This window comes from Sus scrofa, chromosome 8 (assembly GCF_054392235.1).
Source record: "Sus scrofa isolate SSC_HxYL_T2T_F1_AM1 chromosome 8, Sscrofa_HxYL_maternal_Yorkshire_Landrace_v2.0, whole genome shotgun sequence".
Classification (NCBI taxonomy): domain Eukaryota; kingdom Metazoa; phylum Chordata; class Mammalia; order Artiodactyla; family Suidae; genus Sus; species Sus scrofa.
The window spans coordinates 103,968,103-103,985,035 of record NC_139390.1 but is presented as its reverse complement, the minus strand read 5'-3'; the positions used below and the strand labels follow the sequence as shown (position 1 = coordinate 103,985,035).

The following is a 16,933-nucleotide window of genomic DNA, read 5'->3' as shown; positions in this document are numbered from 1 at the left end:
AGTGGTGCTAGGAAAACTGAACAGCTACATGTAAAACAATGAAATTAGAACATTCTCTAACACCACAAACAAAAATAAACTCAAAAAGGATAAAGACCTAAGAGTAATAAGGCCAGAGACTATAAAGCTCCTAGAGGAAAATATAAGAAGAATGTTCTATGCCACAAATCATGGTACTATCTTGTTTGATTTGGCTCCTAGAGCAATGACAACAAAAACAAAAATAAAGCAATGGGGACCTAATTAAACTCAAAACCTTTTGCAAGGCAAATGAAACCATTTTAAAAATGAAAAGGCAACCCATAGAATGGGAGAAAAATCTTTGCAAATGATGTAACAGACAAGGGCCTAATCTCCAAAATATACAAACAATTTATACGTCTCAACAACAACAAAAAAACAACCCAATTGAAAAACAGGCATAAGACCTAAATAGACACTTTTCCAAAGATGACATACAGATGGCCAACAGGCACCTGAAAAGATACTCAACATCACTAATTAATAGAGAAATGCAAATCAACACTATGATGAGGTGCCACCTCACACTGTTCAGAATGGCCATCATTAGTAAGTCGACAAATAATAAATGTTGGAGAGGGTGTGGAGAAAAGGGAAACCTCCTCCACTGTTGGTGGAAATGTAAATTGGTACAACCACTACGGAAAACAGTATAGAGGCACCTCAGAAGACTCAATATAGTTTTCTACCACATGATCCAGCAATCCCATTCCTGAGCATATATCTGGAACAAAACTTTAATTGAAAAAGATACATGTACCCCTATGTTCATTGCAGCACTATTCACAATAGCCAAGACATGAAAACAACCCAAATGTCCACCAACAGATGAATGGATTAAGATGTGGTACTATGTACAATGGAATACTACTCAGCCATAAAAAAGACATACTAATGCCATTTTCAGCAACATGAAAGCAACTAGAGATTTTCATACTAAGTGAAGTAAGCCAGAAAGAGAAAGATAAAACACCGTATGATATCACTTATTTGTAAATTCTAAAATATGGCAAAGATAATCCTATCTACAAAAAAGAAACAGATCACAGCCAAGGAGGGCAGACTTTTGGTTCCTAGGGGTAGGGGAGGGAGTTTTGGGTCTGGAGATGCAAACTGTTATATTTGGAATGGGTGGACAATGGGATCCTACTGAACAGCACAAGGAACTGTGTGTGATTGGATCACTGTGCTGTACAACAGAAATTGAAGAAACACTGTAAATCAACTATAATTTAATTTTTTTTTTTTGGTCTTTTGTCTTTTTAGGGCTGCACCCGCAGCACATGGAGGTTTCCAGGCTAGGGGTCTAATCGGAGCTGTAGCTACTGGCCTACACCACAACCACAGCAATGCCAGATCCAAGCTGTGTTTGCAACCTACACCACAGCTCATGGCAATGCCAGATCCCCAACCCACCGAGCAAGGCCAGGGATCAAACCCGCAACCTCATGGCTCCTAGTTGGATCTGTTTCCACTGTGCCACAATGGAAACTTCTATAACTTAATTTATAATAAAAAGGAATGCAAAACAATCCAATATATTTCACCATTAAAAAAATGAACACAATAAAATTTGATATCTGCAAGAAGAGAGAGATGTGCAAGGAATCATGATTTCACAGTAAAGGTGATCATTAAGTAGCATTTTAAAAAATAGACTGAAATATTATAGGAAAACAAGTCACAAAGATAAGGGAGTGACACAAGAGAGGACATTCTAATTAAAATAAGTTACATCAACAAAAGCACTGAGATGTGAAGCTGCATGCTATCTTAGGGAAGGGTAAGTTCAGCACTGCTGGGACATAAAGAGTGTGGATAGTGATGGGGAGAAGGGAAATGGACTGGAGTCAAGGACGCTAGAGTAAAGATGAAGGCTATAAAGATTTTGCATTCTCTGTTAATTGCTTATTCTAAAAGTCACAGAAGTGTATTACAAGGTTTTAACTGGATGAGTGACTTCATTAGTAATATTTGCATTTTGAAAGGTTAGTATAAGCTAAGCCTGGAGAAAGAGGGACCAGACAGAAGCTTCTGCAATGGTCAAAACTGGAAACAAAGAAGTTCTGAACTAGAGTAGGGCAATGGAGTGATAAAAAAGAGAAGTTCAGGAGATGTTTGAGGTCAGCTTCTGGTTGATATTTAGGATCTGAAATCTGAAAGCATGAATTATATGTTGACTTTGGGGAGATAACAAGGGAATCAGGGAAGACTGCCATATGCCATGTATGTACTACCTAAAAATACAGAGAAAAGCTTCAGCCCTTCTGCCTGTCTGCTAGGCTGCAGTTTCCTCCATTCCTTTTTCCTAATTATTATTCCACCACCTGTTTTCTGCCTTCCAGATATTTGTTAAAATATGCTGTTTGTTCAAGAAAACCCTTCCCATTCCTCTCATTACATGTTTATTTTATTACCATTACCTAATTTTCAATTTGACATTTACATGGGAGGGAGGTGTATTCATATGGATGAACTTCATCTGCCATCTTGAACTGATGCACATCATACCACGTCGTGAAAATTAACATGTAATTCAGGACTAAACCCAGTTGAAACACATTCATACACTGATGGAAAATTATGTCTATTTCTTGGCAGGTATAGTTAGTTTTAAATACTTTCATGTGTACTTTGTTTTTGGATTTGGATTTCAGTAGTATAATCATTACGGGTATTACTGATCAGATTAAGTATGAACTTTTAGAAGTGGAATATTTCATCCACATTTATTTTATACCATTTATTTTGCCAGTTGTACTTCTCTTGATTTAAGTAACAACAGAAGGATGCTCATTTCCATTTCAGTCTAGTGTCAATGTCCACTTCAGAGCACTTCTCATTTCCTCAGAACAAAGCCTTTCCTAAGCCCAGGGATCTTGGTTAGTGACCACACGAAATGGAAAGGGCAAAAGAAGCAGCCAAAGGGACAAGAAACAGCTGGAAACCATTGAAGAAAGCTATAGAAATAAAAACATGAGGAATAAAAGAATATGACTAATGTTTAATATCCAGTGTTAAAAAATATTTTGGAAATTCTGTGTTGTCTTTTCCTGGGTAACAGCCTTAAAATGTATCTATGTCCACTGTCTACATTAAATCTTTTCTGGAATGAGGAAGTGTCATGCCCACATATGAACTAAATCAAAACAGAAGAGCAGTCATCAGCAAAGACTAAAATCTTACTGTGTGAAGGACAAATGAAGGTTTCTTTTGAACAATAAAATGACTCTGACTTGATATCTTACTGATTTAGTGTTTTGACTTTTGACATCCAGTTCATACCAGTTGGAAACCATAATTCCTTCTCCCAGATCCGTGAGTTCAGGGGGTTCTTGAAGGTCAATTGCTCTTTAGCGTAATTTCTCACTATTGTATGAAACTGCCTCTCCAATTGCCTAGTATCTCCAACAACAACAGAACCGTATCTGCCAAAACACAATAACTTCCAATCAAATACCACCAAAGGAAAACAATGGCACCATGAATAGTCACATAGGAAAATATGAATTTTGCTTTCCCAGATAAAGTTATTGCTCCAAGAGCATCAGAAATGATGTCCTGTTTCTAATGCTTACTATCCACTACCCTGAGTATCCTGCTAGGATCATGAGGCATACATTGACAATCTACTGGAACACAACAAGTAAGACTGGACAAGAAGACAATTTCCAGCCAATTTTCAGAGACCCCATTTTAATGAGAATGAAAAGAACAGGGAGCTCAGAAGTATCAGAGTCTTAATACAACTTGGATTTGGTTTAGCAATTCCTAAAATAGAGGAAGGACTTCTATGGATAGGATAAAATATGGCGTTATTATTTTGATCAAAGTGAAAATTGCACCTGGGAATTTACTGCCACCTTTCCATCATTTAACCAAAATGTCCTATACTCATCCATGAAAAATGGCATATACTTTCCACAATCAAAATAACAGTAGAAGAGCCAAATCCATAGCATGTATGTTTCCTCTATGAGAGGAGTATTTGGATTCTAAGACTACTGGCTAATATTTGTCCGTTAGCCAACCCATCACCATCCCAACAGGTATAGTTATTGATGAGGAGACCTGATCTGTCACTCTCTAACCAAATTAACATATTCATAATAAAGACTGCAGAGTCTTTTTCTAACAGAAAGATATCGTTTCTTTATTTCTCTCGTGTTTTAACATGAATGAAGGATGGGTTTTAATACTCATTCAGAATCTACCATGTGCCAAAAACTATGGCTGTTGTTTTGTATATGTTATTTCATTCAATTCTGACGGCAATTCTGTAAGGCAGATGGTATTCTCATTTGCAAAGGGGGAAAACTTGGCTCAGAGAGGTTTGATAACTTACCAAGTCCCACAACCAACAAATGGCAGAGCTAGAATGTGAACCCAGGCTGACTATCTATACAACATCACATTGCTTTGTCTGGGCTACAAAACACATAAAGTTATTTTATTTTCTAGCTGTTTTCCCCTGTTTTCACTCATAGATCTTTTTATGCTTCAGAATAATTTTACCTAACAATTTTCGTAAATTTGTTGATTCTCATGTTTTTTGTTCACATCATCTACCAGATAGTCACCTCTTTGATGGCTGAGACCATGTCTGCCATTTTCATCCTTGCATCCAAAGCACCCAGCACAGAGTAGTAGGAACTCAATAAATACTTGTTGCAAGTAAAGAATAAGTAGATGCCCCCCTCAGTGAAACTTCCACTCAGGCACACTAATTGAGTTCCCTTACCGTGCCATTCTCATTTTGCCTCTGCAGTTTGGGTCCCATCACTCAAATTCTTAGGAAGAACCTCAGTCTTCTCTTCCCACATAACCCCTCCCAAACCACTGTGACACATCACAAGGACTCTCTGGTTCCAAGAATCATTTCTGTTCACAGGGAAATTCTGGCTCTCCTGTGTTTCTGAATTCATATAACTTACTTTCTCTTCTCTTCATCCAATGCTACTTTGTGAGCTCATTTTTGGTGTGTAATTTATTCTTATGAATGTATATGGGTTTTTATTTTTCACCTCCAAGTTAAGACATACAGGAAGTACTGTATATTATAATTACTTTTCTCCTTCCTAAAAATCTAACACTTACTATGTACAAAGTATATCCTTAAATATGTGCTGAGTAAATAAATAAATGAACTCTTAGTAGGAAAAGATCTTAGTAGAATATTAAAATAAAAAAGAGCTCTAAGTATTACCTATGGTGAAACAGACTGGGGGTATGAAATCAAGTCAGGGCACTTTATAACTTGGTACACTGGTTATTTAACTTCAGCCTTTGATTTTACCTGGACAAAGTAGTAATCAGAGAAATATGTAAAAAGAAAGTATACTGAATGGGAGCAGGTGGTTCCTTTCCCATACAGGAGTTTATACTCTTTCCACAGACCCCATGCTCCTTCCAAAAAGAGAAAAATGCTGCCAAGGAATAGAAGACATCCCCTATGTTCTCTCTATCCTTTCTCCTCAAGCTTTCTATTGCTGGCTTCAAGTAAAGATACAGAACAGAAGCAAAAAGAAATTACCAATGGGATTTCCAAACAACTCTAGCTGTTACTACACAAGGATACACAAAATAAATCATTATTTCATCATTCTAATATTCCTGTAGAGAAAATTCAACAGCTCTAACCTGTCTTAATTTAGGTTGCCAATAATCAAAAAATAGATATACTAGAGCTAAAAATTTGGAGCTCTGAAGAAAAAAATCTGTGTTATTTCAAACTAAATGAAACTTGGAACATTTAGTTTGTACAATATCTCTCCACACTACTGTCTATAGCTGAATTTTCCATAAAATAATAAATAACCACTGAAATACTGGTGTATTCTGAGATGTTTGGCTCAGCAGGTTGTGATTTACCCCTCAGGTAAGTTCAGGCTTGACATGGTTTAAAAGAGCAGGTACTTAAGCTCTTGCTGCAGCAGCTGAAATCTTTCCATGCTACCAGGAGCTAGAGAAGACCTGGTCCTTTGGCGTCCAGCTCCTTCCATGCAGCTGAGCTTGTATTGCTAACTTGCACTAAGAAAACATAGTCTGTGGACTCAAGACCCAGAAACAAAATATAAATTTAAAAAATAGTAATACACTTATGGTTCCAACTGTCCACACATTCTCAGTTAGGCTATACCTATGTTATATTACTCAGCATGTGGTTTCAATTTTAACAACAATGCACATTTGTTCAAGAGCATGCTGGCTGTTAACTTCACTTCTCACTGTGTTTAAATATGCCATGGGCTGTGACTCCCTTTTAGGGGTCAAGTGTCTGGCATGTGCCTGCTATGTTATGGTTGGTATAATCTTACAGATTATCCAAGCTGCAAAACCAGAATCTTTGATGTCCAAAAAGGCCCATGTATATGTAATACGTATATTATGTATACCTGTATATATCAACAAAGAAATGAGTAAAGTAGAGAAAAGGACAAACAACCCATCAGCATGAAACAGCCATTCCCTTGCTATTTCTGGACTGACTGACATGTGACATGCAACAGTGTTAAGCTTTGCTCCCTTTTCAAAATATAGATGCCAAGTGACCACCTTTAACTGGTGTTCACTTGGAGACTTCTTTCCTCACACTAAAGGATTATGTTACACTCTGGAATTTCACAGCAGAATTTGATACCACTTGGTATTTATCGAAACATTTATGTTCACAGCATTTAGTATTTCAGCATCCATGATTTATGGTTCTCTCACCTCCACACTTTTAGCTATAGCCCCTTTAAGGGGACATAAAAAGTTAAAAGGAATTCATTGATCCTATCCTAAAGAACATCCCTTTACATTCAGCTATTAAGGATTTTTATGTTGTAAGAGAACATTATGATATGATTTCCCTAAATAATAAGGCCATAGAAATCACATGAGAATTTTTGGGGTTTTTTTTTTTTTTTTAGAAAAAATTGTAGTTTCCTTAAGTTCAAGAATCATTTAATAATTTTTAGAAACTCCTTTCAAACAGTGTTTCCCTTCCACTATATTGTTCATATTCACCATTAATACCATTACATATAAAGGTAAATGCAGCCAAGTAAACAATGCTATCTTCATATCAGAAGATCTGAATACGGATTCCAGCTCTATAATTCACCAGCCGTAATAGTTAATTCAACTCATTTCAAACATTTTATGACTTGGCTCCCTCAAATATTAACTGGAACCAACAATTCCTCATCAAGGGGTCAATCTGAAGATGAAATTAGACAGAGAACAGAATAATAACCATGCAAATGTGTTTGTTAACTCACGGAACAAAGATTCAAAAATACCAAAGCTTGAGAAAATTAGTTTCTTGTGGCTACAAGATGAACAAAGAAAAGAGTAACAGGATAAAAAATGCTGAGGGGAGGAAAAAGTTTGAGAACACTAACCACAACAACAACCAACATTTATATTTAGAGATAGCCCTATTTTGTACCATAATAAAAAATATGCCTTCTAGTGCTTCCTCACACCAAGACATGAGAGCTCTACTGCAGCCACAAGACTGCCACACTTTGTTGTCATCCCTTGGGATTTGTGGCATCTGAGCAGACAATACAGACCAGATATCCAGTCACTGACTGGTCAAGGGCCTCTTTTGGAATTTAATCTCAAATCATAATATGTCCAACTAAAGCTCCAAATAATAAAGGATACACTAAAGTTCATCTGCCATTGTTGCTTACCCCTCCTAAATGTTCTCAGTCCCCAGGGCCCATTCTCTCTCAGTGAAACACTCCCTTAACTTATGCACTTGAATAAGCATTACATCTCAGCAGAACTAACTCAGAGGAATCTGAACCTAAATCCTGTTTACTCTTCCATTTCTACCCTACCATGCCAATTCATCAAGAAATCAAGATTTATTTAAGAAAGGGCTTTCTCTGAGGTTCTTCCAATTAAATCTTATTTACATTTCATAATTTAGTTAGTACATTCAAAGTAAGCTCCTCTGTCTTGGACGATGAACAGACCACCGCCTCTCAAAAGATGCAGAGAGGATGACAGCATTTGTCTTTATATTCTCATGGTCCGTGATCCTGACGGGGGCACATGTTGCAAAAAAAAACTAGGAGTTAGTCTGGGAGCCTTATTTCCAACCATGGCCTGTTTCTCACTATCACAGAAATGACAGGTCCCATGAGCATGCACAGGCTTCAGCTATTACATCTAAAACCACAGATCTAGTTCCATCTCCTGGACTCTAAAATAAGGTTTCCAGCTAGATATTCCCACTCAGATGTTCCATAGGTATTTCGAATTCAACATGCTCAAAATAAACTTACAGTTTCCCACCAATCATTCCTTTTTCTTTTTCAGGCCATACCTGCAGTATATGAAAGTACCAGGCTAGGGGTCAAATCGGAGCTGCAGCTGCCAGTCGAGGCCACAGCCACAGTAACACAGGATCCGAGACACATCTATGACCTACACCACAGCTTGTAGCAACACCAGATCCTTAACCTGCTGAGCAAGGCCAGGGATCGAACCTGTATCCTCATGGATACTAGCCAGGTTCTTAACCCACTGATCCACAAAGGAAACTCCTAACAGTCTTTTTTAAAATAGTATTAAGCTTATATGATTAAAACAGTTCAGTATTAGCCCCAAGTTAGACAAACTAATGAACAAAAAAGAAAAATCCAGAAATAGATCAAATTACATATGGACATTGCTTTTATAATAAAGGCAGCATCTTCTATTACTGAATATATCAGTCAAGGATAATTGAATAATAAACTACCCAGGAATTTAAACAAGGAAAATTTTTCTTTAGTCTTATTAGGGCCACACCTGCAGCATATGGAGGTTCCCAGGCTAGAGGTCAAATTGGAGCTGTAGCCATTGGCCTATGCCACAGCCAGGCCAGATCCAAGCTGCATCTGCGACCTATACCACAGCTCATGGCAACACCACTTAACCCACTGAGTATGGCCAGGGATTGAACCTGAATCCTCATGGATACTAGTCAGATTTGCTTCTGCTGAGCCATGATGGGAACTCCTAAACAAGGAAATTTTAACATAAATAATTATTAACTATAACATGGAATTGGAATGCAAGAGATTGTCAAGTAAAAGGTAAAGAAAACTATAGAACACAGGAGTAACAGTCATAAGGAGGAGCCACTCCTCTAGTGCTAAAATAAGGAATTACTCAAGAAGAACAAAAATACCAGAACTGAGATCCAGATCTTGTTGGAAAGGGGGTAACCATAAAACATTGGAAAACAGAAAAATTGCTCTGTTAACAATCCAGCGGAACTCAATGAAATCTGCCCTCTGGAGTACTGAGGGAAGTCATCCTCAGGATAGGTCCATGCTGTGCAACACTCTGCAAAAGCACACAAGGGATTTCCAGGGAAAGCTTCTTAATCACTGAACACTGCTGACCAATAGTGACTGCAGGAGCTGGGTGCTGGAAAGTCGCTTGTGCTACAGGAGCCAGGGCCAAGGGAAAACTCTTTCTCCTCCAGTGCCTTCCAGCACCCTCTTCTGACAAAATTTAACATGGTGCCAGCTGGCTGAGAAAAATTTACAGCGCTGGTCTCAATTATTACAGATTAGCTAAGGAGGACTGAATTGAGAGCTGAGCAGCAATAAATTGTCACAGTGTGGGGAACACAGATTATTAATAAATGGTGTTAGATAAAACTTTTCTTCAACTATATACCATATAAATACCATATAGACCAGGATTTAAACACTAAAAAATGAAACCAAACAAGTACTGGGACAAAGAGGTGAATACCTCTAATCTGGGAGTAGGGAAATTTTCCAAACTATTAATCTAAATACAGAAGCAATAAGAGAAAGGACTAATAATCTTGATTCTATTAGAAATAAATAGGATCAAGAAAAGAAAATAAAGGTAAAGTAAAAACGATAACAAATGACAAGCAGAGAAAAATATTTGCAATTTATAAATCAAAGGCCAAAAATTAATACTCTAGATATAAAAAGAGCTGTTAAAATAAAGAAGAGGCCCAAAACAAAAATAAGCTAGAAACATGAGGAGACAGTTTAAAGAGGTCCGAATGACTTATAACCATCTGAAAAGGTGCTCAATCTCAGTCTTTATAACAGAAATGAAAATTATACTAACTATACCATCACATGTAAGTACATATATATATACACATACAGTACTATTGTGTGTATATATAACTTCACACACACACACACATGCACACACTATGTATGTTCCATCATCTCTTGATATCTAGAGCAGATTGGTTCCAGCCCTGCTGTGGATACCAAAATCTGCCATTGCTTAAGTCCTATAGTCAGCCCTCAATATCCTCAAATTCCACATTCATTGTTTCAACCAACCACAAATCAAAAAAATAGTATAGGATCTGAGATTGGTTGAATCTCTGCATGCAAAACCTGGGGATATGGAAAGACAACTGTATATGTTTACTGGAAAAATTTACATATAAGTGGACCCATACACTTGAAACCCATGTTGTTAAAGCATCAATTGTATATGCATGTATGTATTTTACTATATATGCATGTATATATAGTATTTGTACTTATAGTATTTGTTTATATCTTTTGAAAAATGGAAATATAAAATACGAAATTTTTAAATGGTTACCTAAAGGGGATGAGCATGAACAAGGGTAGAAGAACCAGGGATAGAATCCAGATTTCTTTGTAAACAGCACATTTTGTAGATTTGCCTTTGGAATCATGTAATTTTTATTTTTACTATTTTTTTTTTCTTGTTATGGCCACAACTGCAGCATATGGGAGTTCCCTGTCTAGGGATAGAATTGGATCTGCAGCTGCAGGCCTACACCCCAGCCACAGCTACATCAGACCCAATCTGCATCTGAGACCCACGTCACAGCTTGCAGCAATGCTGGATCCTTAACCAACTGAGTGAGGGCTGGGATTAAACCCACATCTTCATGGACACTATGTTGGGTTCTTAACCTGCTGAGCCACAGCAGGAACTCGTAATTATTTTATATACTTATAAAATAAATTTAATTTGCCAAAGTAATTCCTAAAAACTGCAAATAAAGTGATCATAAGTGTATATATATACATAATGGCATAACCATTCAGAGTACCTATTAGAAATGACTCTAAAATATAGTAATTCAGAGTAACTTGAAATACAGTAATAATACACCATAAGTCATTGTCAGTTGTCATACTATAGGTTGCAATCATTTCTGAGATGGTTGTTAAGTATGATGTTAGATAATGAAAATGAGTACTTGTTTTGCTGTTGTTAAAAACCAAGATATTCAACAAGTTTGAAATGGGGTAAAGATGTAAAAAAGAAAATTAAAAATTCTGTAGTCCTGGGTTTAAGTAACAGTGAGAATTCATTGCCTAATTTATCTTTTAAATACACACACACACATATACACATATATATTTGCCTCTGTGGCCTCTTAACACTGTATCTCACTAAAAGGAATCAGTGTTCTTCGAAAAAATGACCTGATTCCAGGTCTGGCACAGGAAATGCACAAGATGAGCCTGGAACATCTTGTCATTCCAGAAGCAAAGAAGCTATCAAAGAATCTTGGGTGAGGTGGGGATAAGGGGTCAGGTCAAAAGTCTCAGGAATCAACCTGCATAGGCCCCAATTACTTATACATCAGACAGTATTTTGAAATGAATAAAATGTACTTTAACTCATGTGTTCAAAATAATACTGTCATGGAGCTGCTCTTCTTCTTCAGAAAAAAATCATTTATGCAATGATTTTAGGGAACCATCATTATTTTGAAAATTGTTATTTATTTATTTATTTTTCTTGTCATTTGTCTTTTTAGGGCTGCACCAGTGGTACATGTAGGTTCCCAGGCTAGGAGTCAAATTGGAGTGCAGCTGCTGGACTACACCACAGCCACAGCAATGTGGGATCCAAGCTGCATCTGCGACCTACACCATATTTCATGGCAACGCCAGATCCTTAACCCACTGAGCAAGGCCAGGGATCAAACCCGTGCCCTCATGGATACTAGTCAAGTTTGTTAACCACTGAGGCATGACAGTAACTCCTGAAAATTGTTATTTAAATGGAAAGAATCAAATGGTTTTTGAATCCTTTTTCTATGGTCTCTACCTTAACAGAATGATAGTCAATCAGGAAAAGTTCCTTATGAAATTCTGCAGCTAACAACGAAAACAGGAAATGACAGAATTACCATTTTGCAACCCAAAATTAAGTAATGGGCCTACACAATGAACATCAATGACTGAAAACTTATTGAAAAGAAATGCCAATACATTATGTACCTCCCAGTAATTACATAATACCATGTAAGAAGTAATCACATAAAAAAAAATAGGGAAAAAAAAAATTTTGTGGAAATTTCCAGCTACACTACAAATTCAGGCCTTACTAATTTTTTTCTGTATTATCTTGAATCTTTTTTTTTGTTATAGTTGACTACAATGTTCCTTCAAATTCTGCTATGCAGCAAAGTGACCCAGCCACACATACATATATTCTTTTTTATTTTTTCATACTATCTTCCATCATGTCCTAACCTAAGAAACTAGGCACATTTCCCTGTGCTATACAATAGGATCCCATTATTACTTATCCATTCTAAATGTAATTGTGTGCATCTATCAACCCCAAACTCTCCATCTGTCCCTTTCTCTCCCTACGCCCCTGGCAAACAGTTTGATCTCCATGTCTATGATGTGTTACTGTTTTGTAGATAGGACATCTGTGTCATATTTTAGACTCCACAAATAAGTAATATCATACTGCATTTGTCTTTCTATTTCTGACTTACTTCACTTAGTATAAGAATCTCTACTTTCTTGCATTTCTTTCTTACAATGCTGCAAATGGCATTATGTCTTTTTATGGCTAAATAGTATTCCATTGTACAATGCACCACATCTTCTTAATCTATTCATCTGTCAATGGATATCTGGGTTGTTTCCATGTCTTAGCTATTGTGAATAGTGCTGCAATGAACATAGGGGTGCATCTATCTTTTTGAATGAATGTTTTGTCTGGATATATGCCCAGGAGTGGGACTGCGGAGTCATATGGTAGAAAACTATTGAGTTTTCTGAGGTACCTCCATACTGTTTTCCATAACGGTTGTACCAATTTACATTCCCACAAACATAAAGGGGGATTCCCTTTTCCCCACACCCTCTCCAGCTTCTGTTGTTTGTTGACTTGTTAACGATAGCCATTATGACTCATGTAAGGTGGTACCTCATTGTAGTTTTGATTTGCGTTTCTCTAATAATTTTTAGCAATGCTGAGCATTTTTCATGTGCCTGGTGGCCATCCATATGTCTTCTTTGGAGAAATGTCTATTGAGGTCTTCTGCTATTTTTCAATTGGGTTGTTTGTTTTTTGTTGTTGAGTTATATGAGTTATTTGTATATTTTGGAGATTAGGCCTTTGTCGGTTGCCTTATTTGCAAAGACTTTCTCCCATTCTCTAGGTTGTCTTTGCTTTTTTAATGGTTTCCTTTGCCTTTCAAAAGGTTTTAAGTTTAATTAGGTCCCACTGGTTTATTTTTGTCTTTATTATTATTATTCTAGGAGGTGGATCAAAAAAAATGTTGTTGATTTACATAAAAGAGCATTCTTTTTTTTTTCCTTTGGTCATTTCAGGGCCACACCTGCAGCATAAGAGATTTTCCAGGCTAGGGGTCGAACTGGAGCTGCAGCCAACAGCCTAGGCATAGGCACAGCAATGTAGGATCCAAGCCATGTCTGTGACTTACACCACAGCTCACAGCAATGCCAGATCCTTAACCCACCGAGCAAGGCCAGGGATTGAAGCTGTGTCCTAAAGGACAAACTAGTCAGATTTGCTATTGCTGAGCCACAACAGGAATTCCTTCAAAGAGCATTCTGTCTATGTCTTCCTCTAGGATTTTTATAGTATCTGGCCTTACTATTAAGTCTTTAACCAATTTTGAATTTATTTTTGTGGAGGGTATTAGACAATCTTCTAATTTCATTCTTTTACATGTAGCTGTCCAGTTTCCCCAGAACCACTTACTGAAGAGACTATCTTTCCTCCACTCTATGTTCTTCCTTGTCAAGATTGGTTGACTTTGGTTTATCTTGGGCTTTGGTTTATCTCTGGACTTTCTCTCCTATTTCACTGATCTATATTTCTTTTTTGTGCCAGTACCACACTATTTTAATTATTGTAGCTTTGTAATATACTCTGAAGTCAGGGAGGCTGATTACTCTCGTTTCATTTTCTATTTTTAATATTGCTTTGGCTATTCTTGGGGTCTTTTATATTTTCATACAAATTTTAAAATATTTTGTTTCACTTCTGTGAAGAATGTCATTGGTACTTTGACATAGATTGCACTGAATCTGTATACTACCTTAGGTAGTATACTCATTTTGACAATATTTATTCTTCCAATACAAGAGCATGGTGTATCTTTCCATCTATTTGTGTCATCTTTGATTTCTTCCATCAGCGTCTTAAAGACAAAATAGATTTTAAAATAAAGAAGGACACAAAAGACAAAGAAGGACATTACAAAAATATTAAAAGATCAATCCAAGAAGATATAAAAATTGTAAATATATATGCATCCAACATGAGTGCCACAATATATAAGGCTACTGCTAACAGCTATAAAAGATGAAATCAACAGTAACACAATAATACTGTGGGCTCTAACACCCCACTTATATCAGTGGAAAGATCATCCAGACAGAAAATCAGCAAAGAAACACAGGCCTTAAAAGACACCCTAGACCACATAGACTTAACTGATATAGAGAACATGCCACCCCAAAGCAGCAGAATATACCTTCTTCTCAAGTGCACATGGAATACTCTCCAGGATAGATCACATCTTGAGCCACACATCAAGCCTTGGTATATTTTAAAAAACTGATTTCAAGCATTTTTCTCTGATCACAATGTTGTAAGACTAGAAATCAACTACACACACAAAAACAACAACAACAACAACAAAAAATACAAATGAATGAAAACTAAACAATATGCTGTTGAACAACCAGTGGATCACTGAAGAAATCAAAGAGAAAAATCAAAAGATACTCAGAGACAAATGACAACAAAGATACAACAACCCAAAACCTATGGGACACAGCAAAGGCAGTTCTGAGAGGGAAGTTAATAGCAATACAATCTCATCTCAGAAAAGAAGAAAAAGCTCAAATAAACAACCTAACCTTACACCTAAAACAACTAGAGAAGGAAGAACAAACAATACCCCAAATTAGTAAACGGAAGGAAATCATAAATATTAGAGCAGAAATAAATGACATGGAGACAAAGAAAACAATAGAGAATATCAATGAAACCAAAAGCTGTTTCTTTGAAAACATCAACAAAATTGATAAACCTTTGACAGGACTTATTAAGAAAAAAACGAGGGTTCAAATCAATTAGATTAGAAATGAGGAGAGGAGGGAAGATGGCGGAAGAGTAGGGGGACACACTCGCCCTCTCCCACAAACACACACACAAAAAAAACATCTACAGGATAAACAACTCACACAGAATAGCAATCAATCACTGGCAGAAGAACCTAAACTCCAATAATGGCAAGAATCTCATGACATTATTAGGTAAAGCAAGAGAAAAGAGGAGAGTGAGAGAAGGTGAATCCGAGCTGGACGGGCGCTCCCGAAAGGGAACTGTGGAGGAGAAAGGAATCCCATACCCTGGAAAGTCACCAACTCAATGGAAAGATCAACTGAACCGGAGGAATCTCCAGATGCAGAGGGTGTAGCAGTAAGCAGGAGTTCTGAAAAGCAGAGCGAGAAGTGAACAGACCATTTGAACTACTGGCACAGTCACCAAAAATTGAGACGCCTGGGTGGGCGCTGGGCATCGAGACCTGAATAGACTGTTCTCCAAGGAAGATATACAGATGGCCAGCAAACACATGAAAAAATGCTCAACATCGCTGATTATAAGAGAAATGCAAATCAAAACTACCATGAGATACCACCTCACACCAGTCAGAATGGCCATCATTAATAAATCCACAAATAACAAGTGCTGGAGGGGCTGTGGAGACAAGGGAACCCTCCTGCACTGCTGGTGGGAATGTCAACTGGTACAGCCACTATGGAGAACAGTTTGGAGATACCTTAGAAATCTATACATAGAACTTCCATATGACCCCACAATCCCACTCTTGGGCATCTATCCGGACAAAACTCCACTTAAAAGAGACACATGCACCCGCATGTTCATTGCAGCACTATTCACAATAGCCAGGACGTGGAAACAACCCAAATGTCCATCGACAGATGAGTGGATTCGGAAGAGGTGGTATATATACACAATGGAATACTACTCAGCCATAAAAAAGGATGACATAATGCCATGTGCAGCAACATGGATGGAACTAGAGAATCTCATCCTGAGTGAAATGAGCCAGAAAGACAAAGACAAATACCATATGATATCACTTATAACTGGAATCTAATATCCAGCACAAATGAACATCTCCTCAGAAAAGAAAATCATGGACTTGGAGAAGAGACTTGTGGCTGCCTGATGGGAGGGGGAGGGAGTGGGAGGGATCGGGAGCTTGGGCTTATCAGACACAACTTAGAATAGATTTACAAGGAGATCCTGCTGAATAGCATTGAGAACTTTGTCTAGATACTCATGTTGCAACAGAAGAAAGGGTGGGGGAAAAAATGTATACATGTAAGGGTAACTTGATTGCCATGCTGTACAGTGGGAAAAAAAAAAAAATACTTGTACTACAATGTTCTTTGCAGCACTATTTACAATAGCCAAGACATGGAAGCAACTTAAATGTCCATCAACAGAGGACTGGATAAAGAAGATATCGTACCTATATACAATGGAATATTATTAAGCCTTAAAAAAGAATGAAATAATGGCATTTGCAGCAAAATGGAAGGACCCAGAGATTATCATA

At 37.3% G+C, this 16,933-nt stretch overlaps 1 long non-coding RNA gene across 9 annotated transcripts in view; it reads right to left on the bottom strand.

Moving 5' to 3' along the window:
• LOC102158494 (uncharacterized) overlaps positions 1 to 16,933 on the bottom strand; it is a 241,115-nt gene that overhangs the window by 72,926 nt on the left and 151,256 nt on the right. The window contains exon 8 of one of the 9 annotated variants that reach the window (XR_014813057.1): positions 1,258 to 3,449. The exons of the other annotated variants lie outside the window; for them this stretch is intronic. This is a non-coding gene — a long non-coding RNA (uncharacterized LOC102158494). Of the gene's footprint in view, positions 1 to 1,257; positions 3,450 to 16,933 lie in introns of those variants that run through there. 9 annotated transcript variants of the gene reach the window in all.